This window comes from Columba livia, chromosome 13 (assembly GCF_036013475.1).
Source record: "Columba livia isolate bColLiv1 breed racing homer chromosome 13, bColLiv1.pat.W.v2, whole genome shotgun sequence".
In the NCBI taxonomy this organism is placed as follows: Eukaryota; Metazoa; Chordata; class Aves; order Columbiformes; family Columbidae; genus Columba; species Columba livia.
In genome coordinates, this window is record NC_088614.1 from 5144677 (window position 1) to 5171934 (window position 27258).

At 44.5% G+C, this 27258-nt stretch overlaps 1 long non-coding RNA gene across 2 annotated transcripts; it reads right to left on the reverse strand.

Annotated features, from left to right (window-relative positions):
• Positions 1 to 21284: 21284 nt before the first annotated feature.
• Positions 21285 to 26955, reverse strand: LOC110360371 (uncharacterized). Of its 2 annotated transcripts, XR_010465804.1 has the most exons (4): positions 26724 to 26955; positions 25692 to 25785; positions 23504 to 24290; positions 21285 to 22894 (listed from the first exon to the last, which is right to left on the reverse strand). It is a non-coding gene; the product is annotated as an uncharacterized LOC110360371 (long non-coding RNA). The 2 variants fall into 2 exon arrangements; XR_002416215.2 differs by lacking the exon at positions 21285 to 22894 and having other exon boundaries at positions 22908 to 24290.
• Positions 26956 to 27258: the final 303 nt, after the last annotated feature.

A 27258-nucleotide genomic window follows, 5' to 3' on the forward strand; every position in this document is an offset into this window, starting at 1 on the left:
TGCACCACGCAAGAAAAAACTGCCTAGATGTGGTTATGTTATTAGATCTGGCTACGGTATTTGCCTCAGGGAAACAGGAGATTGCGGATTCCAACCAGAGTCCCAGCAGTTTAAAAACCAATACCGCTTTTCCTTATTCAGCACATCGCATCCCCTGCGAAGGCCTCGGCTGCATCACCGCTGCAGACACAACGCAGCCCCGGATGGAGCCCGTGCAGTTTGTCCCCAAGTTGGCGGTTTGTCCCCTTGGCTGGGGATGGGTGTTCTGGACACAGGTCTGACCATTCAAACCAGGTCTGGGGCCTCCTTGCAAAACCAGATGGATGCGGGAAACCAGCTGCCAGAGAGCGCGGCAGCACGTCCATCGCTGGGAACCGCAACGAGAGACATAGCAAACCAGATTTACCATGTTATTTACCTGCACCACAGCTGCGTGTTTAGATAAGGCTGAAATACACCCTGGTGTACATCAGAAAAAGCTCTTGTGCTTACATGACGACACAGGGAGTACAGAACTCCCCAGCAGCATTGCCTGGGTTTTTTTTCAGTACTTTATATCTTTACATCATATTTCCTTTCAAAAGGTTGATATCAGTCTGTAGGATTCTTTTTTGTGGAAGCACTTCTTTGTGCCATGGCCGTCATCCTCATCTTTCTCTGAACATCTAGATCAGCAGTCTCCAAACTTTTGGATCACATGCCTCATCAGTACAAACATTTTAAGCATGCACCCCACTACACGCATATTTATTTATAAATAAAATACATGTACTAATGAAGGATAAGGATAAAATACACACCATTTTAAATTTTAAAAATTGATTTATTAACTGTACAAAAAATATTTTCTTCCTGTATCCCAATGGATTGTCTTGTGCACCCCCCCTTAGAGACTGCTGTTCTAGATCCACAAGGAACCTTTCAAGGACAACTGTCCTTTAAAATTATTGTAAAAAGTTACGTGCAATTGTCCCAGATCCCCTGAAGGGAAAGCAGCAAATTGCTGAAGGCTGAGCATGCGGCCCTGGGGATGCGATGGAGGAAACGGACAACATTGCTTCACCAAGAGCTGAAATGGGGCAAAACTCAACCAAGCACCACCAACAGGTTTCCAGTAGCTGAACAGTCCAGCATGTTCTCAGGTAAGAATCTAACCAAAACGTGCTGTTGTGACCCTAGCACTGGCCCAGGAGCCCATGATGGAGCCAGTTGTGGAGAGAGGCTCAATAAATCCTCAGTTCTTTTGTGCTGAGCATGACACAACACGTGGAGCAGCGCCACAGAAACACTTGGTGCTGGATGCCAAACCATCCGTCTGCTTCAGCTCTGGCAGCGTCCGACCCCTGAGAGCAAGCTGCTGAAGGGGAATGGAATGGACCCCTTCCAAGGCCACCGCTCAGGCTCATCACCAGCCAGAACCAGGGTCTGCCGAAGCAGTGCTGGGCGCCGCTCTCGTGAGCTCCTGAGCTCAGCTCAGGGCCCAGGAGGCCAACGTGCACGGGCCTGCAGCAGAAAAGCAGAGCCAAGATCGCCTCTCCCCAGTTTCTCTGCAGACTAGTTCCAGGTTAAGGTGCCCATGGCTGTGAGGTGATTTATGAGGACGCGTTGCTATGAGAACTGATGAACTTCAGCTGAGAGAGGAGCCCATGCTTAGCATAACTGTACACCTGGGCTCTTACACACCTGCGCACCAGCAAAGACGAGGGACAGCTGGAACATTTCCGTTGTGCCGGGGTTTCAGTGCAGCCTGCGACGTTTGTTAGGCATACGACAATTTCCTTTTCAGGGCTGAACTGTTCTACATCTTCTAATCCAATTTCAGTTGACTCAGTCAATGGACTTTCCATCATTTCCTTCGTACTCCTATCATGATGGGTCTCATAAATCTTGCTAATGGAGGATATTACCTGATATCTGAGATACATTTTCCTTCTTGTATTATGATCACAATACATTTCATTTGCATTCCTTAGGCCCTGTCCAAAGCAATTCTTCTCTATGGTTTCTGTTTATGCTCTTCATATGCTTGTGGACAAGTACAATACTCTTCATTTATTTTGCCAAGTTAAACATATCTAACTCTTTTCATATTTCTTCATAAATCACTACTTCTAGCCTTTAAACACAGCTTTAGTCAGAAAAAAATATTTCAGAAATGGTGTTGCGCAGGATCTACGTTTACTAATCTCACAGCAACTGCTCCATCATTATTCTAACTGCCAGTGCTTTGCACTAATTCCAAAATTTATATTTTTTGTCTGTGAGCTCTATATAGTAGCACGTGGAAAATCTTAGGTTTCTAGTGTCAACCTTACACTTTTTCATCCTTCAATATAATTCAGCTCCTTCTGAATGTACTGTTGCTATCTTGCATGCAAAAATTCATACAAAAATAATGGAGAAATTTTCACACAATTTAACAGAGTTCTGTGACACTGTCACTATTTTTCTCTGTGCATGTAAAGCAATATAAACCTTGATCAGAAGCTATTGGTAAGAATGTTTTCTTTTTGGTGTGGCACCTACTGTGTATTAGGTGTTTAAAAACATCCTTCCTGTAAGTGCAAAACTCTTGAACGTAATGCAAGTAACCTGATACTTTCAGTGGGTTTTACATTACCACGAGTAGACTTCAACTCTGCTGAAGACTCCCTAGCAGAATGACTCCAAACTCACAGGAACAACACACCTTGAACACGAAGCTGTTTTACTTCTTGAAGTACTGCGAGCTGCTAGAATTTCCTGAGAAAAGCGAACAGCTCCGAGCGAAGGTTCCGCCGCAGAGCTGCTCAGGCCTCACAGGATCCACATGTGGGAGGTTTGGTTCTTTTTAGCAGACAATGAGAGCCCGGAATTCCCTCCGACAGCCCCTCACAGCGAGTGACGCGGGGACAGCGTCCTGCCCCGATGGGGCTGCAGCCCCGGCTGGCTCGGCCGTTCATTGCCCTCCAAAGTCATTCTCAATGTTTTGCAAAAAACTATAATGAATTCCTTTAACATAAAGGACACATATTATACATAGAACTGATTTTCTATTTATAGTAATCTTGTCCAAGTATCCTATTACCATCCCAGGTTTGAAATGTCTTCATTACTTATGAATAGCCTATCTGCTGCTGTGTTTTTTCCCCTTTGTAAAGCCCATTTATGAAATCAGTTCAGTAGCTCATCCATTTTAGATTACTGGTTGACTCTCAATTTAGTAATGATTTCTTTACTCTCCCTCCCCTATACACTATAAGCCATTTCTTATTTCGTTAGTTCTGTGCAGAAATTACTCAGCCTTTTTTAATACTGTCCCTCTCTCTACATTGTAAATAATCCTGAATATTCTGATTTTTGCCCTATTTCCTTTCATCATTTCAAGTAAAGGTGCCTTTGTACCATCGAATCTTTGAGCTACATCAATCACTTCTTGTGTCTTGTATCTTCCTTTATCAGACGAATTAGTTGTGATGTGCTTATGTTAAATTTAAACCCTTGCCTGTTTTTCTCTCTACTTGTGTTAGTTTCTTTTTAAACATTTCTTTCACCTCGTTCTGTTTCACTAGTTGCTTAGTTCCTTGAAATTTATCAGAATTTTAAAAAGCCTAGTATTTCCTGTAATGTGCAACTTCCCCACATACACTCGGTACAGTGAATTCAAGAATGTATCCTGTTTGCAGCTGCTTCTGCTCCGCTCAGACACGGAGCCGCAGATCTGGCGCACAAGCTTCCTCTCTTTTCACTGCCCTTTCGCGAATGCCCCAGCAAAGGAGATTAGTGCTAAGTTCTACTTTCATTTTATTATTCAGAGCAATTACTTGAAAGATCCTACTGCTAGAGATTTGGAACAGTGTGAAAAACAAGAAATTCATTTTAATTACCAAGGACGAAACAAATAGCAACACTTAAACTTATCCTAAGTGTTACTAGTTCACATTCCAGCTCAAATTGCTTATCGGACATTCAAGTTCCACTGAATTCTAAGTAAGGGGGACAGGGAAGGGTCTGCCCTGGGCAGGACACCCTGTGCAGGACACGGGGGGCGCGGGGACACGGGGACTCTCGGGTTCCAGGAACATGCCGTCGCGTTTTATCAACACCGAGGGCTTGTTGGGTGGTGATGCAGAAAGCCCGAAGGAACACGTGTGAACCGACTTCTTCAGAAAGAATTGTGAGGAAGACCTGAGGGAGTTTAATACAGACACCAGGAGTCAAATTTGGTTATTAGAAACACTCTGCCAATGCTGAGCATATCCAACTGACTCACAAACACCCACATGCACTTGGAGAGGAACAAAAGAACATAAAAGAAATGCAATGTGGAGGCTCTATTAGAAGATTCACCAAGTCAGATAACGAGGCGTCGGATGAATTAGATATCGTCATGTCAGTTTTCTCAGAAATATCGGCACCTCGGTGTGTTGGGATGGTAAGAGCAGGCAAGAGATGGGAATAAATGATAAATGTGTTTGACTGAAGTGCCACAATCCCACATGCTCACAAGCTTGGAGTGGCATTTTCATTAACTGATGAGTCACATCTCAGGCACAGACAGTCCTACAGCATTTGTTAACTGATTAAAAATAAAACAAAACACTTTTGCAAATTTAAGTAAATTACAAAACTTAAAAGATAAAACCCTGTTGAAGTCATTTAAGATGCAAAGTAACCCGGTGCTGCCCTGCTGGCAGTGAGGGCTGCCCGGGGGCTGGAGGCTTCCACAGGCTCCTAACCGGCCATGAAGACACAAAAAGCTACTCATGGGTTCCTGAGGAACACACTTGGACCAAGTTTTTTTCTAAGAAAAAAGGAAACTACACCAGCTGAAGCTGGGAAGATGATGTATGGAAAAACAGCACAGGATCTGTGAGAACCGGACTCGTGTTCTTCCCACAGCAGGATCTGTGCACTGGAAGTGGTGCTGTAACAAAAAGCATCCAAGTTGCAGTTTATTCTGCCTCCGCGATCTCCAGATCTGCTTAGTCTGCAAACCCGAGGAGGATTTTCCCACCTTCTAGATATGAAAATCTGAAACTAATTCTGTGTTCTCTGGCCACTCATAATACAGGCTTTACAATCAAAACATAATTAACAACATTGCTGCTAATGAATAAGCTAGGAAAGAATCTGCCTCACTCTAACATTAATTTTCCAAGGAGAAAAGGAGAAAGAACGGCAAGAGTGACAAAGTAATATTTTGAGGTCAAAGTAAACAATTGCAATACTATTCAATAAGGTAGTCAACTTTCCAAGTCTAATTAACAATGATTAGAAAATGAACCTCACCAAGAAAAAAACTGAAGGTCCATTGACCTTTCAGACTTGCCTGGTTTTCAACTTGACAAATAAATATCCATTCTCACCCTCACCTCAGTCTTGTTCCTTACACCAGATGTTATGCGGTGGCTGTGAGTTCAGCTGCTGCAGGAGGGGCAGGGAAGGTGTTTCACACCGGGAGCCGGTGCTGGTGTGACAGCACCTGCAGGCTGGTACCGACCCCCCGCTGGACCAGAGGACGCGGCGGCACAGGCTGACAGACCAGCAGAAGCAGCTTAGAAAATATCTCCTGTTCACACTCACAATTTTTTTTCCTTAAGTAATAACAGCTCTAGGAAATTATAGAACCTTTCCCCATTTTTTCATTATTTATTCCTCAGTTCCTCTTCTGACCCCCCAAAGTCATAAAAACAAAGCACAAATAAAAGCAAAATATATTCCCCTCCCTCCTCTCCTTCAGAACAGCACAAGCTATTCTCAACATCAGGTCAACAACAACAAAACTAGGAGAAAGCTTTTCATTATTAATTTTGTAAGTTAGTCCAATTAAAGATAACACCTTCAATCTCCCTTATGCTGCGCTTTCTAAACATTTTAAAACATTGGATCCAAAATGCTGATGATGGAAGAAGCTGAAAGCGAGCTGCTGTCTGTGCCAGGAGAACAGCCAGCCTGATGGGCCACGTGAGCAGCGAGTCCCACCAACCTTTGTCCTGTTCCAAGGGCTTCCTTTAATCCAATTGTTTAGATACAGCTTGACATTATTATCCCAGATCTCATTACCACATTGCAGAAGAACAGACCATAAGTCCTGAATCAAGAACAAAGAACAGACTTCAAAATATAGTTGAGTCTAATATTGGCTAAAGGAAAAAGTCTCTGCTAACAACAATGCATCTCTACTTGGAGAGAGGGGTGGACAAGCGGGACAGAAAAACTGATGCCCATATACTACCAAGAAACTACCAGGAGAAGGAGGTCCCGAGCTCCTCTCCTCGCCCAGGCCTCTCAGTGCAGTTCACAGCTCCATGGGGCAGACAGGGCTGGTTCCGGACCCCGCTCAGACCGCACCTGCTGCTGGTGCAGCTGCTGACAAGAACGGGTCATAAAAGCACCGACTAACAGATCCCACACTTTCTGTGGCGTCTCTTAAGCAATTATTTGTTGTCCCCAGGTTATTAAATTGCTAACTGTTAAAGCATTGTCTAGAGCTATCTTCCATCTCTTCAGTTTGAAGGACAAGTTCCTGAATAATTTCAGTCATAATCAAATTTAGCAGGACAGTAGAAGATGAGATAAAAATCTCAGTGCATTAGTAACTGTGAATACTATTCCTTAGAATAACCATTTCATACAATGATTTCTCATCATCTGACTCACAGGCCACCAAAGACGTTGCACAAAAACACATTTTTGGTTTTGGGCTTTACAAAGAATTCCATAAGTTTTACTAGGTGTTGTTAAGAAAGTATTTGTTTTTCCTTTCGTAAACCCGTTGTTGTCTGTTAGTTCATTCATTAGAATACACTAGAATTGTTTCCTATTGCCACCCCTCTGCTCTCGCATGCACAGCGCTTCTCCTGCACTTCCATCGCCTGGAGCGCATCAAACAACTTCCAGCTCCACTCATGCAAAAAACACACCAATAAAAACCTTGGAACTCAGAAGATGGGCAGGAAAACAGCAGCCCGGCAGCTAAGCAGGTTTCCAGTCCACCTCACCATCCCAGAAAATCTATAAGAAATCAAGAAGGAAGATTTGTGTCTAAGTTATCTTTAGCACCCTTCTTTGAGCTGCTTAATTTCACAGCAATATTTAGATACTGAGAAAAAAGATGCCATTAATTGTAGTTTAAAAACAAAAAAAAGGACTTACTAGCTCGATTATTTTTAAAGTTGCATTTAGTGATTTGAATGCTTGGCATCTGAGCAGCTCCAGCAACCCAGACTGGCAGCCACTGCTCCTCCATAGCTGAAACAATGATTTACTTCTCAGTACCATATACTCAGCCAGTTATTCCTCTTAGTCTTTAATACATTAAATTTCTTTGAATGTTTAAATTCTAGGCTGCAAGAATGAAACATTTTGTCACCTTTCTTCCTGAAAAGCCTCAGATACTCCGCATTGCTAAATATTTGGCAAGATAAATGACAGAGCTGCTCCAAAAGTCATGCATTTTAGAAAAAAAAAGATGGTATGTCTGTAGTCTCTTTTGTTAATGTGATATATGAGCTAAGTAAAACAGGAAGTGGCAAAATACTGAGCAATCAGACAGAAGACATATCCATGTCAGGAATTAGTTGTAAGGCTATCGGATTTCACCTCGTTTTGCCAGACCTGACGTGCGTATTTTTTCAGAAAGATGGGCAGAAGACCAGCGTAAAGGTTTTTGGATCTTGCTGGCCTGCGGTCAAGGAAAACAAGACCTGTTACATTTCCCCAGAGGCATCGCTGGGTTTTCACTGTGCGGTGACTCTGACACCCCCTGGAAAGGCTCATCCCATCCCTTGCGTTACAGGGGGTGCCCCATCAGCCTGGCCGCTCACAGGCGTGACCTGCACCCCAGGACCAGACCGCAGATCAGGATCCCTCAGACTGCAGGTCGGGATCAGCAGGGCCAGGACCTGGAACTTTCCTTGCCAGAGTCACACGAGGCCAGCACAGACTCATTGCAGAGAGCACACAGGGCCGCTCACACAGCCCAAATTGTGCTGTGCACCAGATGATCCCATTAGCCCTCCCAAGTGGGACAAAGCTCTGCTTTTCCTTCAATAACGGAACAAACACCATTGATTTTTCTGTTTATAGAGGGAAGGAAAAAACAACTCGGGCAAAGTCCTCATTCTCTAGTACTTGCTTTAAGTACGGTATGTGGTGTGTTTTGTTTCTTTTTTCTTTTTTAATTGCTGGAACAACTGCATCTCAGTCTCTGAAGCCCAAGTGCTCTCCAGGTCCCGCCCATGGAGGTGCAGGGACCGCAGTGGTGGTTTCTCTGAGCTATGGAAGCTTCTTTTCTGGAGGATAAGGAGGAGATCAGGCATCTGACACAACTGGCCTTCTAACCAAAAGGAAGGGAAGCTGCAAAGCTTTAATACATTGTCTGATTTACACTATTATTCATAGCTACCACAATATTTAAAGTAACAAAAATAAGTATTTTTTCAGTCGTTTCTTGGGTGCAGACAGAGCCAGGGTAGCACACAGACTGACAGCAGCTATACTGACCACCCTTTGAACAGCTGCTCAGTGCAAATTTTAGGTAAGAGATTGCTGAACAGTCCTCGGTTACTGCACAAGAGACCCAACAAAGCGGCAGATGACGGTGTAAAAGGCGGGATCTGCCTGAATCCGCTAAGAAGTGCGGCTCCAGCTGAGTAACTTTCCTGTCACTGTCACAAGAGTGATTGTCAAAAGTCCTCGCGAGGACAGAGGGGCCAGTTTGTTGAAGAGTACATATACTGAATTCATTGAAAAAATCCCGGTAGCAGACTGCGGCTGAGACCCAGAACAGCAGTGTCCCCAGCGCCGACAGGCCAGCGGAGCAGTTTGCTTGGGCAGGAGGAATTAACGTAGGGCGGTTATTGTCCTGAACGGCACCAGCCAGGAGCACTGAGAACTCTTCCCTCTTGCGTCCTGTTGGTTGGGGAAAAGCAACCTTTGAAAGCAAGACAGCAAAGACTAAAACCAAACACACTAGTCATTCAGAGATTAATTCTAGTAACAACTACCAAAGAGAATTATAGTATTTGTCTCCCAGAATATGGACTTTTCCCAGAAGAACCAGTACAGGAACACAGACCAGCTGACAAGCAAGTCTTGACTTTATTTTTAATCCCCAGCAGGGAAAGCCAGCTGTGAAACACAGAGCAGCCCCTGCTGTCCAGTTACTTCCCTCCTATAAAACACCAGAACATCCTCATCCCCCATCGAGCCACGTGCACAAACACAAGTACTCTCGGGCAGCTGGGAGAAAGCTGCTCCTGAGCCTGAGCCGGGCAGGGAGGACATGGGACAGTTTCCATTTGCACCATCCACCCTGATGCTAAAACCTCCAAACCCTCCGAGAGGCAACTCTACCCTGATTTTACCACCACACAACAAAGCAAATACTTTGTGTTAACTCAACCTAATGACTTGAAATCATGAGCCTACACTCCAAATTCAAAATGGAATAATGTTATCCCTGTGTTTTGTACCTTTGCCTCAGCACCAAGGGAAAACCCACTGCTGCTTGTGTCTGCTCACGCTAATGAGTGAAGCAATGGGCTGTGACGTGTCCAGGCAGCAGACACACCTGGAAACAGCCTTCAGATATTGAGAAGGTTGTGACAAAGACAGAAAACCTCTCTCTGTGTTCATGGAACCACAAAAAAGTGGAAGTAGGTATAAACTGTAGAAAAGGGAGACTTAGATTAAATGAAGAAAAAAAACCCCTCTCAAATAGTAAAGATAATTAAGCACAGGGATACATTTCCCATAAGGGTATCAATCGTCTCCACCAATGGAGGAACCTTTCATGGTCTTCTCCAGCCCTATATCAATGATAAATCCTCAAATTCCCTTTCAGCCTTTTCTCTCCTTACATTTTCACAGACAGTTCTTCACCTTTATCTCATACGATAACCAAGCTTGATTTTTTAATTTCACAGATGCTGTAGGGTAACAATCTGTTGGTATAAGCAATTGCTTGTCTAACAGCGCCCAGCGCTCCTGTCTGACAGCCTGTCCGAAAGCCGCAGCGTCCGTGCGGGAGCAGAACCTTCGCCCCAGGGGCCTGGAGAGCGATCTGTCCCCTTGTGTCCCCCTGGTCTCCAGCAGGAGCTGCACACTTCACAAAACTCCTTTAAAAAAGTGTATCACCACAATCTCAGATTTTCTTGCTATAGTTGTGAAACTTACCATGTTCTTCATCTGCATACAATAATCCCAAAGGATAGTGTTAAATCAGGTGGGGAAAAGACTTCAGTTTATTATTTTTTCATTGTATCAAGTGCTCTTCTACTTTTGGATGTGACGAACACCGAATAGGAGTCTCTTTCATATATTGTGTTTTTGTGCACGAACAACCTTTCAAGAAAGCTCCAATTGTTTTGGCAGATTACACACACTGTTTATCTGCACAGGCTGTTCTCCCATTAAATGGGACATCTGTAGGTTCTCCTGTACATTCCTTCAGAGGAACTGCAGAATAAGCATTCATGCCATACTCACAATGGGAAATCAGTATCCGATCTGAAATTTCAGCACTGTGGTGGTTAAAACAGTGAGAGAAAAACAACGTTGTTTTGCACTTAGAAACCTGTTTCTAATCAGCTGAGCTACTCCTATGGGGTCAAATAAAAATGATTAGCTTATTAAAAGCATAGCTTTGCTATTTAATAAGCAAAAATGATTGAAAATTCTGTTCCAGATCCCGATAATTTTAGTGTTTCTAGTTAAGCCTGCAAAATTGCATTCATTATTAGTGTCTAGATTCATTAACAATTCAATTTATAGATATTAATGCTTATAATGCATGCTTCGCTTGCCAAAACTTGAAGAGAAATTGTTTCAATTAGCTTTCATGGATCATGAATCCTACCGGCTGGGTATTTTTAGACAAAAGATACAAACACATCCCCAAGCAATGCTAATGCACAGCTGGGATTCGTATGTAAGGTCAGCTAACGGTTTAAAAGGAAAAACACTAAGTGAGTTTTACATAGAACAGTTAGACAGGAACAGAACCAATCAAGTATTTGCAAGTCACACCACTCCCCTGAAAAAGCCAGGTTTCCCTGCAGTTTGTGCTGTATTTAAAAAAAACAAACCAGGAAGATAGAAACTAGTGACTAGCTTAAGGAATATTTTCTAGCATGTGACTAAGCACACTAGGTATCTGTACAGGCCCAAGGCAAATTGTCCTGTTCTCATTTTCATGCAAACTATATAATTAAAATCAGTAAAGATGCACAGATGTAACCAAGACATAGTTTTATTCAACACTTTATCTTCTTTCCTTGGGTCAGTTACAGTTAGGGAGAAGAAACCAAAATCAACAAACATTTTTGTGCTACACACACGAAACAGCAGAACCACAACTCGGAGAACAGAGCCCGCGGCTGAGCCAGCAGTCTGAGCAGCTCCAGCGGCCAGCAGGACCGGGAGCGGCAAGCCCCGCGCTGGTCTGACTCGTCCCAGCTGCCTAACCAATCAATCCTCCATAAAGCTGGCCTTTGTTTCAAAAGCGTTTAGACTATACAGATCAAGCCATTTCTTTTGCACTGGCTTATTTGTGGAGAGCAGCCCTCTGGAGAGCTGCACCCCAGGGTGACCACGGGGGTGTCTCCGTCGTTCCGCTGCTCGGCTTGAGCATATCTGTGTGTGTTTATTTGTAGGGCAGAGTCAGCCCCACACCAAATTCTTTGCCAGTGACATGAGCACATGTGCTCAGCTGGAATTTCTCTGCAGAGAAAAGCAATTAGGCTGTGAGGGCTCCCACCAGCACTGAAGTGAGCCGGGACCTGGGCTGCAGACCAGGCCATAGCACTGACCTGCTGCCGCTCGAGAGGGCTCCGGCCATCTCAGGAGTACATCTTTCTAGTTAAAAAATGTTATGGAGACAGGGCTTGAGTCAGGGTAAGCGTGTGAACTCAAGAGAAGGCAAACCCAAACGATCCACCTTGCACAGTTCAACCTCACCCCGAGCGGGCCGCTGCGTTAGCTGGCGCCGGAGCACGTTTCGCTCGGGGGAACCACATTGCCAAGCACAAACAGCTGCTGGGGGCGGGGAGTGCAAATCAACATCTTCTCACAGATTCTCTAATTTTCTCTTTTCTCAAAATTTTCCAACGCTTTGTTCCTTAATTCAGATATTCACTCTGTTACATCCAGATTAGGGCCAAACTGGAAACTGGTACCAGAGAACAGGTTGCTACTCAGTTCAGGCTTATGTTTTGGCAAAGCAGACAACATGAAGCAACCCCTAGGCTACTTGTACTTAGACCCAGCGTATTTCAAACCTCAGAATTAATACAGAAAAGTCATCTAAACAAGTGTTTTTAATGATCTGATATGTGTCCTCACTAGCACCAAGCAAAAAGGAACATAAACTCACAGACCTTAACCCGTGCTATCGATGTTCCCAAATTCATTAATTCAAAATTATAGCTAGAACAGTACGCAAAAAAAGCCAACTAACTTAATAAGCAAAATGCCTCAAAAATATATCAGCAGTGAAATGACAATGCTAGCCTTACTGCCAACAGCTGTGGTCAGCAATGAAATAATTAGCAATACCACATTACTATTCGAGACCATAATTCATTTGGTTTAGAAATCCACAGAGGCCTGACTTGCTTTGCCATGAAAAAGAGAGAGGAAACTGATTCCAGTTCTGAGCAGACCCTGTTCTTGACCTCCCTGCTCCCCGTGACCGTGCGGCCACACACCCGCAGCCCCTGAACAGCCCGTCACCACATCCACCCTGCAGAGCCCCGGGACAGCCCGGGCTGCACCGCTCGGTCCTGTGGTCCAACCTCTCGTGGGAGGAGGAAGCCTGGATGAGATTATCTCGCACCTGGTTCAGCTGCACCTGAAAAACCTCCAGTGATTGTGACTCCACATCCCTGGCAAGGTTGTTCCAGGGATAGATTGTTCTCACTCTAAAAACTCTATTTCTTGCATCAAGATGAAACCTTTCCCAGTGCAACTTGTACCTACTGCCCCTTGTCCCCTCCTGGGAATGGAGAACCTCTGTCCCCTTTGTAGCCACATTGTAAACTCTATTCCTAAAGATTAGTAGTAACAAGGATGGGAGAACCTGGTACACCTGTAACAGGCACTTCGGAAAAACATCTGATGGCAAGGAGCTCCTTTCCTTAGAGAAGGTTCGTGAAGAAAAAGTACAAAGAATAACAAGCTGCTTTTCATTGTCAAAGACTGAAGCCATCAATGATGGAAAGTCTTACAGCTGGTAGTCTGGTTAGTTGGAAGATCCTGGAGAGTAATTCAGGGAAAGCATTTGTCATTTTGTTGGTGTTCTCTGGTGGTGGTGATTTTGGTTCTGGTTACATCCCTGACACCCAGTTCGTTTCCTCTGGTAGATAATGTAAGAACAGGCAGCAAACAGCCAGCCCCAGCACGGATGTGGGGCTGTGCACCAGTGACACCACTGCGGCCCGCTTGGAAACCAGCAAACAGAGAAACACATTCAGGAAAAGGACTCTATACTGTTGGATTATGTTTATCTTCAGCATTTTCAGTTTTACAGGTTTTGCAACCAGTTAGATCAACGTCGAAAATGCACAAAGAATAACATAGACAAGGGAGACAACTTATATTTTTTAATTAAAAAAATAACAACAAAAAACAACCCTTTCCCTGAATAAGCCTAGAGAAGATTGCGAAGGACAGAGGTGTGTACGGATGCTCCCACAAACACTACAGTAGTGTATGGAGTATTCCCGAGAGTCCTATGTGAGGAAAACCAGGGTGTGTCAAATGCAACTCTTCAATAACTGGGCCGTCATGTTCTGCATTTGCCTTAGTTTCCAGATGTTCTTCAGATGGTCTCAAGATGTTGGTTTGTCTACAGCTCATTTCAATTGTTTAGTCCTGAAGTAACTGAACTGGGGTCTACATATGAAAGCAACTATACAATTCCGTTTGTTTCGTTTTGAGCAGATGGGAAGCCAGCACACATGCCATAGCTGTTAAGTACCCAGAAGCAGAATAAAAACTAACAAAAAATAAATTAAGAACTTATGTTACAAGCAGCTCATCCTGCTCCCTTTGAGATCCTGGTATAAGCTTCTTCCTGTCTACCAGCATTGTCCCCGGCCTGTCTAGTCCTGACATGAGCTCATACTGTCACCAAGCGACACTTGCAATTCACCAGTCAGCTCATGGTGATGAAGCAAAGCTGGATACCATTGACATGTAAACACGCTGTGAGAGATGTGGTCATGAAAAGGAGCGCAATACCATCGCCATGTAAACATGCTGTGAGAGAAAAGGAGCAACATCACGTGAAGGAGAGGAACCAGAGCAAATGACTGAGCACCCCAAACTATTCTGTTCAATGGGTAAGTCACTGAGGGACAACTCCATCTGCTGCGAGTACTGTATGTCCAGCAGAACTGTCCCTCAGCCTGCAGAAGCCCCGTGAAATCACACACGCACTCTGATTTACTTTCCCAGCCCCGAGAGGTGACCAGCTGGTGCTGACGGCGTGTCCCGGCCGCACCTGCCGGTGAACACACAGCCCTGACCCCGGGCAGCCCCAGCGCAGCCGAGCAGCAGTACCCGGGAAGCCTTCCAGTCCCAGCCAAACCGACAAAGCACAGCGCGGTGCCGAAGGGAGTGCCTGGAGCTGGACGTGTTCCGGGACACCCCCCCACCCAGCAGGGCCAGTCTGGGCTCCTGCACACGGTAGCACCCTATTTTGGGCTGATTTCTGCAGCTTGACACGAGACACTGTGCAAGCCACAGGGTCCCTTTCTCTCAGGATGCAAGTTTCTCCTTGGGGGTGTCCATGAATTCATTGGTATTTATTATCTCCAAAAAGATACAAGTATCCCAGGTTTGTCACTGCTATCTGTACTCATCTGACACAAGATAGCTTAATGGTTAAAAATAAAATACAGATTTATAGAGAGTCAGGAAAGTCAGATTTCCAATTACAGAGCTAGAAATAAGATTAAAAGTAATTAAGAATTGCATCTACCATGTCTAAAACAAAAAGGTTCTCTCCCAGTGTACCTCGTGTGGAATGCCTGTGTTCTGCCAGCCACAGCAGCCGGGACTGAGCCCACAGATCCGCCCCATCTTCCCTGCGGCCAATTCAAACAAGTGTCTGAAGCTGCTGGGAGAAGTGACAAACCCCATCCTGCCCATCCTGAACATCTCACCTTTCTCCAACCACCTCTGTTTTCTCATGCACTCCCTCATTTTAAATTTAGTTTCCCTGTTTGCTTTCTTAATCCAGTAGGAACACAGCTTCCACAGTTTACCTGTCCTTACACCAAATCACTTAATCATCTCTTCCTTCCATGGACACCCGGGACATGGTTTAAAAATACTACTTAGACTTGCAATATTTCACATCAATTTAGTATTTTTCTGATTTTCCTTTCTTATGGAAAGCAGGTGTAGGTTTTAGACATACCAACAGAAAACAGTTGGTACCAACAAGTTTATGCTCATAACTTCCCCATTCTCGGCAGTGTCTGTGTGAAGTGCAGGTGCTTCTGGCACCACAACACGCGGGTACCAGCGGGAGAACCACTGACCCGCATGGACCTGCGGAGCCTCACACTTCTCCTTCCCTCCAGAGAATTCCTGCAGCAAGCTCAGCAGGTCCCATCCCCATACAGTTGTTTTGTGCATTTTGGAAAAAACAGAGATGGGCACTCTAAATATCCTGAGCAGCCAAATATTAAACCTGTTCTTCAATATTTTTTTTATTTTAAAAAAAGATCTGGAAGTTTCCATCTCAGAAATGCTTTGATTCTGACACGATCAGAAATCTCAAGTTTTACCTTCTCAAAAAGACTGAAAATTTACAGCTTGCCGTTAAAAAAAGTTATTTGTGTGTGGGAATGAGTGCCTGGTTTAAAAACCCACCCTCTGCCCTTGGAGTCTCCCCCACCATCTCCACCAGGCTCCTGGCTGGTACTGGAGCTGAGCAAAGGAAGCCACTTCCTCATTAAGACATACCCAACTATGGTCATAACATGGAGAGCCAAAAGTAGTAACAGATTTATTATTACCACTGTGTGGAAATAATTTTTTTTTCCTCTGTTACTCAATCCAGTTAATTATCCATGCAAAGTAAAGTTATTCCTGGCAGCCAGAGAGGCAAAACTAACTTCAATAATGCTGGGGGTGGAATGGTTGTTATGCAGGAAAAGAAACTAAATAGTTCAGTAAATTAGCCCAAATAGATACACACTGGGATTGGCCTCAAGAGATTCAAAATACCAAATCCAATGCTTTAGGCTTATCTTACTTTTTATTTAATAGAGAAATGTCTGATCTGGGACTGCATCATATCCCAAAGACTCCACAAAGAGGTAATTTTTTCAGAGAGTACCCTGAGGGTAACAGGAAAAATTACAGAAAGCTTCAAACCCTTCAGCTCCCACAAGTCTTCCTGCATTCTGGACTTGCACTTCAGCAACAAAGCACAACCAGACAGGAATTTGTGGTGGTTTCTAAATACTTGGGCAGGTATCACAAAGCCCAGCACTAAGTGCTTTGATAGCCCAGCATTTTCCTGGAAAAGCAGAGTCTGATTTGGGCACAGGGCACCAGGCTGAGGCTGCAGCATCTCCTTGGCGTGACCGGCTCCAGCACAGCTCAGGCCCCCATCCCCACGTACCCCGGGGCATTCCGGGGGCACCCGCTCTGCTCCTGGAGTTTATTTGTCCTAGAAAATGTGTCTGCATTAAGGTTTTACCTGGGGGGCGGAAAACCATCCCATACACACATCCCTGTGACAACTGGAGGATGGAGAAATAGAGCCACAGAGGGAAAACCCCCAAACCTACAAAACACACACAAAAAGCAAGAGCTGAAAGTAAAGAAAACCACAGAAATTATTCAAAGTATTTACTTCAACCGTCCACAGGCACAGTGATTGTATAAACAATGAATGACGGGAACACAAATGAACGCTATGGGAAAAGAAACCCCTCATTTTTTCACTGCAGTAAAGTACAGACCACCAGGACGAGTTTGACTCAAATACCCAGCACCAGTTCCCACACGAGAGCTGTTATTGTTGGCTTCAACACCCAAGTCTGACCAGAACAGTAAGAACATGCATTCTGCTAATGTTTGAATAACCCTTGCCAACAAATTGATCCCACAGCAGCAAGACTGGCGGAGATGGGTTCAAATAAATAAATAAGCAAGCGAGAGAGAAAGTAAGTAAAGGGAAAAGACATCCAGCAATCCTCTTTTAGCACCAGTGTGCAGTGGGAGCTCTTTTGCTTTCCCTTATTTAAAATGAATTGTTTCTTTTCTCTCCCTCCCTCTTAGGAAAAAAACAACCCAAAAGGGCACTGGTGAGCATCTGTAATTTACATGCAAGGGAGACACAACTGCCAGAGAAATACAGATTCCACAGATGTTAACCCAGAGGACAGCCCAAATTAGAGCAAATCTCTAAATAAGGTCTGGAAGGCACTTTCTGAAGAAAAGCAGCATTTTTCCAAAGTAGGCAATTTCAGCTGTTAGCTTAACCCCAGCCCAGCAGACAGGCATCTGCATTTACCTGGCTGCCCCACAGCAAACCCCTCAGCTCCACAGGGAAAGGGGACGAACAGATACCCGAGACGGGAACAACCCCCAGGGTCTTCAGTTCTCTATCAGAGACAGTCTTTTGAAATATCAAAACGGGCTTTCCTGCTCTAGGAAACAGAGCTTCCTGCTCAGGTAAGAGGCCACACAGCATCGAGGACAACTATGACTTTTGACCATTCTTTTCAGATACCTTCATTCTGCTCCTGTTTGGTACGTGAGCTCATCCGAGACACACACGTGTACACCGTGCCACAAGTGCAAATAAAACAGAGCAGAGCTAAAATTTTAAAATACAGTACATTTATAATTGTTTTAAACTGCCATGTTCCAGAATAGCCTATTTCCTGAAGAGATTTCATCCTTTCAATCTTTTCAGTCCTTTAGAGACTCTTAATATTAAATGGGACTCTGTATCTTTAATTGTGATTTTCCATCTTGCACAAGGAAACCTTTTCCATAATACAGTCTCTTTTTAAGTTATAAATAAAACATCCAACTATTTTCTTTTTCCCACAGATGAGAACATTAAAACATTGACATTTTAATCTGTTCTATACAAGAGCGAGTTGTGTCAGCACACTGCTTCCAGCTACAACAACAGAAAAACCCAAGTTTAATTAAAGACAGAGTGGCGAAGCTGCATTGTGGTGTCTGCACCACAACGATGCACAGCGCAGCCGGGTGCTCGCTCACCATCCTGCACTCAGCGTCCTCTTTGGGTAACAGCTTGGCAGACAGAAGATGATGGAAAAGAAAGGGGAGGAATGACAAGAAACAAGTTCATTTTCTCAGATAGGAAACGTGAAAGGTGAGACCCGATACCTGAGACTTGCATACATTACAAATTTTACCCAGAAAATAACAAAAGCATAGCACAAACAACCCTTGGAGAGCACCTGCAGTATGGTACCCGACGCAAAGGGTTTGCGGGATATCTCTGTCGGAGCACACAAGCTGATCGGGCACCGCGCTCCTCAGCAGCTCTGCGTTTCACCACATTGCCATTTGCAACCATGTCTGTAACGTGTCAGCTCCGCAGCTTTTCTTGTGCAAAAGCACCATGTTCTAAACTTGACATTTGTGAATGTAAGTTACGAAGGAATTTCTAAGAGGGCTTTCACCATCTATTTCTCAAAGAGGAAGAAAAAAATCCCTAAGAAAGTCAGTGAATCCAAGCAGAAACTTCAGGAGCCCTTTCAGACAATCAAAAGCAGGATTTTCCAGCCAGGCAGCTGTAGTTCATTAGATCCGCCATGGACCGTGAAAGCCACTTGCCAATAGTGTCGAAAGACGATTACTCATTGTGCTCTGGAGAGGACAGCGCTGGCAGAGCCGCGGTGCTAACGCGGTGGCCGGAGCAGCCGTCAGCGCCCAGCGGAGCCGCGAGGGCACATGGACACCCCGGCTTCTCGCCTTCAGAGACCAGAGCTTCTGCCTAGATTATAAACAGAAAAAATGTTTCGGAAATAAAAATAAGCTGGCCCTGTGGATGACAATCCTACCACACAGCCTGGGAGAAACCTGTTTCTGAACACCGCTTTTTCTGTGGCCCTTTGAGTTTTGCTAATCTGCAAGTGGCAGAAAACAAATTCTGGGACTAGTCAGATCAGCTAAGAATCGTTCACAATCTGGCAGAAACACTAAGACGGTTCCTCAAAATAACTACAGGATTAAAGCAAACAAAAGGAGGGAGTCTGGAAAACAGTAATTTCATTCCTTTCACGAATTAAATTTCTGCATAAATAACAACAATAAGGTCTTTTAACCATTATATATAATTGGATGGGCTTGGCCCACATGAGCATTTGGCTGGCACCTGGTACACTTGTGGGTGTCAGAATTCAAACAACTGCCCTTTAGCTGGTTGCAATAATCTAATCCATTCTGATCATCGTTCTCCTCCGCATTAAGTTTCCTCTTCACTTCTCAGGCCTGTAGCAGCACGGGCCGTTCTGGCAGCAGAGCCCCAGCTCCAGCATCACTGGGGTCACACACACGGCAGGTTACGCATCTCTCACAGAAGACAAACACGCCTCATGTCGAGGCTTCTGCTACCGTACACCATCACCTGTGAACATCCCGGTTGCCATCCCCAGGCACATCAGCCCTGTCTGGATGCAACAGCAGCTGGGAGGAGCTGTCAGAAACCCAGTAGACGAACCAGAGATAAGATGATTTCTCCATTAGTGTCTGTTAATCAAACAAACACCACCCCCCCAAGCCTCCAGATATTAGTATAAAATCTAAAGCAAAGAAAAGGACTTGCAAAAGCATTCTCTCTTCATCCCTGAGAATCAATAATCCACTTTGTACAGTTCACTTGGATTCTATTTTTAAAACTCTGTTTTCACAGATTACCAGAGAGACGCCAAGTAGTTTTCTTTCCTAACATACACCTTAGAGAAGAATGCTTGCACAAAGTTGTAAAAAAAGCGTGGTGAATATACAGCAAATAGCACAAACTAACCAAATTATGTACTTAAATATTTTCTTAGTATTCCAGAAAAGTAGCAGACTATAGAGAGGAGAGGTGCTGCAACGTAAGAACTGTTGTTCTCCCAATAGAGCTGGCTTTTCTGTAAGGCTCGGCTCTAAGTGAAGCACGGTCTGCGACAAGGCCAGGCAGAATGGCCAAAACTGGCATTGTCACAGCTCGGGCAGGCGTCTGTGTCCTCCTTGCACAGGAAAGTGTCTTAGGAAAAGCCTCCAAGATGTCACATAAGCCACGCAGAATGACCCTATATACACTTTATTAAAAATACAAGCTCTACAGTACAGAAACAAGCAGCAAACAGAATGATCGCTCTTGTATGGCTGTGAATCAAAGAGAATCCTTTCCAAGAGGGTACCAGAAAAAAGACATTCTGTAGTGAATTTTATGAGAGAAGGATAAAAAAAACCAGGTAGTTCAACAGATTCCTGAAATCCCAGTAGTGGTCAATAAATCGACTTCTGCTTCACATTATATGAAGAGGCTGTACTTAGCAAATCACTGTGTAAGCTGCCTCAATAACAGCACTCCTGCTATCAAGTTCACTTGCAATGATTCCAACAAAGAAATTAATTTCTTAGATGACAAGAAAAGGTTATCTAGAATGGGGAAAACACAGGAGACAAAAACTTCCGCTAATAAAACAAATATCAGACTCTGAACTGCATCTGAAGCTATCTTTTTTCCCCTAAAAGATTTGAAATCCCTATAGCCCAAACACTAGAGCTACAAAGAAAACATGCTACAAACGGCATTTCTAAAGATACAAGGAAAGCGTAATGAACTAGATCTTTTTTCAATATGTGATTCACGAAGCATCCCCATGCACACTGTTCCTCAGGCAAGGCCCAAAACAAGATATACTGCAATCAAGGTTCTAGACTTAAAAGCAAACCTTACTTCAAGCTACTGGTTCAGTTACTCCTCAAAAACTCAGTAAGAGCGTCCTGGATTTCAGAATATGCCCTTGTCAAAAGTATCAAGGTGTTGCTCACAACTTCAGCAAGTATAAAGCACATACCCTCCCAGTCTCATCTTAATGATTTGATTGATTCATTTGTTTCCAAGAGGTATTCAACTTTCCAAGAAGGATGCCGTTTTACTCTATGACACCCTTTACTCCTCTTACTGTAACACACAGCCTTCAGTTATTGTTCTCATTTTACTCTCCTCAGACTTGTCTTACGCAGATAAAGTGAGCAAAATTACATGTTTTACATACATGCCAACAGGAAGTCAGCCATAAACATAAGACAACACAAGTTTTATTTCGTAAGTCATTACACAAAACGTGAATTACCTTCCTCTATTGCCCAAAGATTATTCCCACCAGTTCTCTTACAGCAATTCAATCAATCTGACATCTAAGAACTATATGAGCTAGATATTGGCATCAAACAATTAGCCTCAGATGGATTGATTACAATACTTTACTCACATGATCAATTTCTATAGATTAGGTTTTAGCTATAAAAGTTTGTTGAATTTCTGTAGTTCACAGTTGCAAAGATTAACATGAAAATATTAATTATAAACCAAAGTGATGTAGTTCACCTAAAATAATAACCCAACGAGATTCAGACCTTCAGCTTCTCTTGCACCCTCAGCAAAGCCAGAGGCCAAAAACTGTGACAAGGCCTCCAAGGTCAAAACCAACCATTTAGTGCTGTCGATCTGGCCTATTAAGCAGGGGACCTCTAGGAAACATCATGCTGATAACAGATTAATGCGAGCTGAAGTCCCACAGGAAGTCATACAAGGCTGTCAGGACATTTATAAATTAAGTGAGTAGCTTGAACTAGGTCAAATGGGAAAGAGTTAAGATCTAGGTTTCAATTTCCATGCTGATTAGAGGAAAAGAGCTGAAGAGCTCTTTGGACCATTAACGCTCATTTTTAGTATCCTTTGGAAAACACGGGATATTTGAGAGGGCAGAGAGAAACAACAACAGGTTTTGGGTTGTTTTGGGGTTTTTTTGTGTGTGTTTTTTTGGTTTGGTTGGTTTTTTTGGTCTGGTGACTCAAGTAACCGTGATCTTGTCTGTCTGACACTGATCTCAAAGTAACAAAATGGCCAATACAGGACTATAGCTAGAAAGAAATGGAGAGGGTAATACAATATTATGTGAATTTTCAGAAAATATCTTCTTGGACTAGCTTGATTTTTAATTACAAGTTTATTGCTAATTAATAACACAGATATAGCAGATTTTTGTAAGGCAGTTGATGCAAAATGACGTTTGATTAAGAAACTCAAAATCAACATGACACATCAAGTAGGCTAGAGACAGATAAGCCTCAAAACATAATTGCAGATGAGGCCAAACACTAAATAAATGTTTCCAGCTTATATCAATTAAATATCAACACAAAAGAGAATGGTTTCTCTTATCCCACCTTCAAGAGCCTGACCCTATGTTACTCATCAGTTTTGTCTATGCCCTGAAAAAAAGCACAATATGATTACTGAACAAATTTACAGATTAGAGTGATAAAAAAAAAAAATCAAGGATCAGCAATAGAAAGTTGTTAAGTTTGCCTGGTAAAGAAGAGCCAAACGGGGATCACAGTTTTGAATAGAGCTAAAAAAGCACGTCCGAGGCACAGGCCGCTGCCGATCCTGAGAGCAGGTATTCGGGAAGGTCAGCGTGGAACAGCGTCTGTGGGGAACTTCAGGGGATGCTGTGGGTAAACAGGACCACAGACATGATTTAACTTTCAAATTGCCCCCAAAGCTGAAGTTACACAAGTGAGGCTTAGTCGGAAACAGCAGAGAAGAGCTGGCGCAGCAGGGCTGGTGGCGGCGCGGGCGCCACGGCAGGCACAGGCGCGATGTCCCCTGCGGTGTCCCCACCTGAGAGCAAGTTTCTCAGATTACTAGGTGTCTACCACATTCAAATTCTCTGCCATGTGTCAGCATTTTCTCTTGCTGGTATTAACCTTATTCCCACCACATTATAATAAAACTCAGAGTGGGAACGACTACTTGAAAATTGCTTGACAGCAACTTTAGCAACTTACAGTTGAACTTTAATATAAACTCACATAGTTAAAAAAACTAACAAACAAACCCCTCCCACAGAAAGCTACCAAAAGTTTAATTGAAACACAGGCAAGGAAATATTTGGGTTTCTCATGCCTTCCTTGAAAGTTACATTGGACAAAACTCAAGCGTCTGAGAAGCAGTTAGGAAGCTGTTATGATGCTACATATCTTAACTCTGATCACAGTTATCTGAGTAACATCCTCCTGTGCTGATAATATTCAAGCTCTCCTGCTTCTTTCTTTTGCACCTTGCCTCTGCAGACAATGCACAGTATTAATATTTCCTTTTCCTGGAAGAAATCTCATATCTTGAAAAGCTGTACTTAAGAGAAGATGCTTACACAATTCCACCATTAAGTCTCACAGCTTTATTTTTTTGATGTACAGAAATACCACTTAATGCTATGATCTTACTCACCTGTTACAAAACCTACTGAGCAAGCACTCTTACATCCCACCCAGCTGCTCACAAGCCCACGACAGGACATGCAGCATAGCAAATACATCCAGAATATCCACTTGTTTTCATCATAAATGCATAGAAAGGAGAGGAAGAAAAAAAGTCAGAAAACCTTGCCTAGGATCTCTTTATACCAAAACCCATCCCACCATGGTCTTGCACCTAATCCCTCCATCTTCAGAAAGGGTTGTATTTAAGCACATCACGCACAGCCAAACAACTGAAGACATGAGACACAAACTCATGACTGGCAGGAGGACACATAAGGAGCATGACAAGGCTGAGGAATCACCCCCTGCCCCCCAGTTCCCAGCCTGGGGCTCTAACACTTGCGTTTAAAGCCGTCAGATGCAAGAGGTGGGTTACCAGCTCTGAGCAGGGGACAGAGGTGGCCATGCCCACCAGTGTGCTTCCTGGGCTCCCACCGTGGGCTGGTGGGCAGCAGCGCGGCCATGCTGGACAGCTCAGTGCAGCTCCAGCCACCCTAAGCCCAGTACAACGTTACTTCAGCATTTGTGATTAAACAATAGCTCCCATATAAGATCTTTTACCAGCAGTAGAGGAGACTTCCGTTACAAGAGGCATTAGCACAGCAGGAACACCCAGAGCTCTCCAAACCAACCCTCTCTCCGCACAGCCACCTGCCCCCGAGCCGCATCCAGCTGTAACAGGGATGCTCGTGGTTCTCCTGCCTTCCTCAGCAGCAACAGACAGCTTCAAAGTCCAAAGGGGCACTCACACAAAGCTGGAGGGACAGGGAGGAATCAACAGTAACACAAAAACAAATAGCTTTCAAATTATTTTGGACTCTCTAAAAAAAGGGAGTTCTTATTTTTAGACTACATACAAACAGCTCAAGGTGCTTTTTCTTTTGTCCCCATGACAGTAGTTAAGTGGCTACACCTGCCTTGCCTCACTCCCTTCTGATGGTAAACAGGTCTTGCATTTAAGTTACAACATGGAGTACTTCAGAGCAGCCCTGTGCCAAAATAGCACATTTCTGAGGGATGCAAAGGTATTCAATAAAAAGCTTTTAAAGGCATATTTTTAAACTTGCAGCAGGAAAGCTTTTCTGTGTCAAGACAGTAATTCTTTTAACAGCATTGATCAAAATGTCATTCTTTTATGAGTGTACAATACCTTTTAATGGCATACAACAAGCCATTAGGGTTATACACCTCCGTACAGCAGACAGCTTACTGGAAAATTGGGAACACTGGCCAAGATAGAGTCACTAGTTTTTATGCTTCTAATAAGGCAGAGTTTCTTCCATTTTCTCCAGCTATACTTCACCCTAATACCCACAAGTGAAGTGATCCAAAAATTAAGCCAAACTTCTCATCACTTCCACCAACGATTGTCATTGTAATCCTCATATTTTCCCCAAGAAATACCTCTTATAAATACAATTAATATTCTAGCTTCCTAAAGCAGGATTCACACCAAGGTCAGATCTGCTGCTTTGTTTTCCTCACTGGCGATCACACACATCCCCACACCAGCATATGCTGAGGAATCAAAGGTGGCTTAACTGCACACAATGGTTTTGATTTTCAGAAACAGGAAACAAACCCACCTGCCCTTTCCTAACACTCTGAGGCCTGGGACAGAATCTGCCTACAAGTCATCCCATTCTGTCCAAGGGCTCCAGCCCTTCTGAAAGGGTAAGAGCACTGGTGATGGTGTTGGCTCTGCTTGAGCAGAGGGCGAGCCTGGGCTCTGGGTGTGTTCAGCAGCACCTCACAGCCGTGTTTGGGCTACAGGTATCAACAGGAAAGGGAATTATTTCAGTCAACCCACCTTCAAGGGTTTTCACATTAAGGGTAAAAGAATATTTATGGAAATTAATCATTAACATTAACTGAGCAGTGGCAGCAGTAAAAGAACCATATATCACTCTCTGAAATACTTATGGATAGCATCCATCAAGATCTTCTCAGCTACTTCTGAAAGTATATCTAAGTCATCAGTATAAGCAAAAGAAAAAACAATTCCTCATTAAAACATAAGGCAAAAATGTAAATCAAAGAAGGAAAAACTGACTAGAGAGACGTGACAGAAAAAAAAAAAATGAGGCTCCGAAATCCAAAGATGGAGTGAAATTAATTATACTTAAGAAGAGTTTAAGAGGCTACTTGTCTCTTACTTTTTCAGCTCTGTAGCACAAAAGCAGCTGTTGTCCCAATGACTTCCAGTTATGAGATATCTGCTACAAGTCTTCTCTTTCACAGCAGTCACATCTAGAATTTAAAATCCAAACTAATATTTTTTCTTTTATACAATCTTTCAACATATATAAACTCAACTAAAACAATTTATGCTACAGAAGATGCCATTATCTTGGACAGAATACCACAAAGCCAACAGTGTTTATAACTGCCCTGCATTCATTATTAAACATACCGTTGGATACAAAGAGCTCTCCCCAGAGAATTACCAGGTGACCCACAAAGAGCACGACTTCACTACATGGTGATAATTCAGACCAAGATCTGGTCAGAATGAGACACATGCTGATCGTAAACCTAAGTGTGCTATGTTCTATATCTCTTCACTGATGCAGAAATAAACTATGGTCTTAAATTAAGGTCACACAGGGCCAACACAAGCAGGCACCTATCTCATTTAGTACTTCAGCTTTTAACAGCTTCGTGTTTCAGTTCAGATCTCCAGGCCTGGAGGCTCTTAATAACAGGTTCGGCATACGGTTCTTGGAGAGTACATGGATACGTGTGATCCCACTCTCCAGCCAGGACACAGCAGCCGGTGTTCCCGGCACAGCCGCAGGGGCTGCGCACACCCGCGGCCCCGCGGGGACTCCGGCTGCCCCTCGAGCTGCCCCGGCCCACACAGCCCAGGGACCCTCCCGACTCGGTGTGACCCTCTCGAGCGTTCACCCGTTACACAGCTGGGCAAGCGCTGGACGTGTGCGGTCCCTGGCCACGCAGAGTGCGTCCCTCGCCACCGAGCCGTGCAGCGGCGGGACCGCCGACAGCGCGCCCGGAACGGCGACACAGCTGCGGGAAAGCGCGGCCCAGCCGGGCTGAGGCAGGCAGAGCGCGGCCCCGCGGCGGGAAAGTGGGGGAAACCCGGCCCGACCACCGTCTCCCGACAGCGTCCCCGGAGGAGCGGGAAGCAGGATGGCGTTAGAGCGGGACCCTGATCCACTAGCCCTTACCTGCGCTGCAAAGCGGAGCCACAGAACCTCCCCGAACCGTGCACTGCCAGCCCCGGGGACCTTTTAGTTCCGTGCCACCCGGGCCGGGCCCGCAGCGCGGCCGGAGCCGTCGCGGGGGTACGGTGAGACATCCCACCCGGAGCCGTCACGGAATAAACTGTGAAACATCCCATCCAGGACCGCCCGCACACTCCGCCGTTTGAACGAGAGCGCCAAGCCTTGGCCCCGCCCCGCCACATATTGACGGAGCTCACGTCCAATCCTGAGGAGGGAGAGACAAAGCCCCTCCCCGAGGCTCCAGCTAGCCAATCAATACTCACCATGGTGGAGACGATGTGAACACCTCGCCCCGCATGCGGCCTCACGAGCCCGCTGGCCTCAGTATTGCCCAGCAGGAGCTCAGTGTCCGCCCGTGCTGGCCGTCGATTGGACAGCGCAGGGAGGGGGCGGGCCCTCAACGGAGACCGGTGGATACAGTCAGCGTGTCCGGTTGTCATGGGGACGCTTGGGAGGCCGCGCCGCTCTGGCCAGGCCG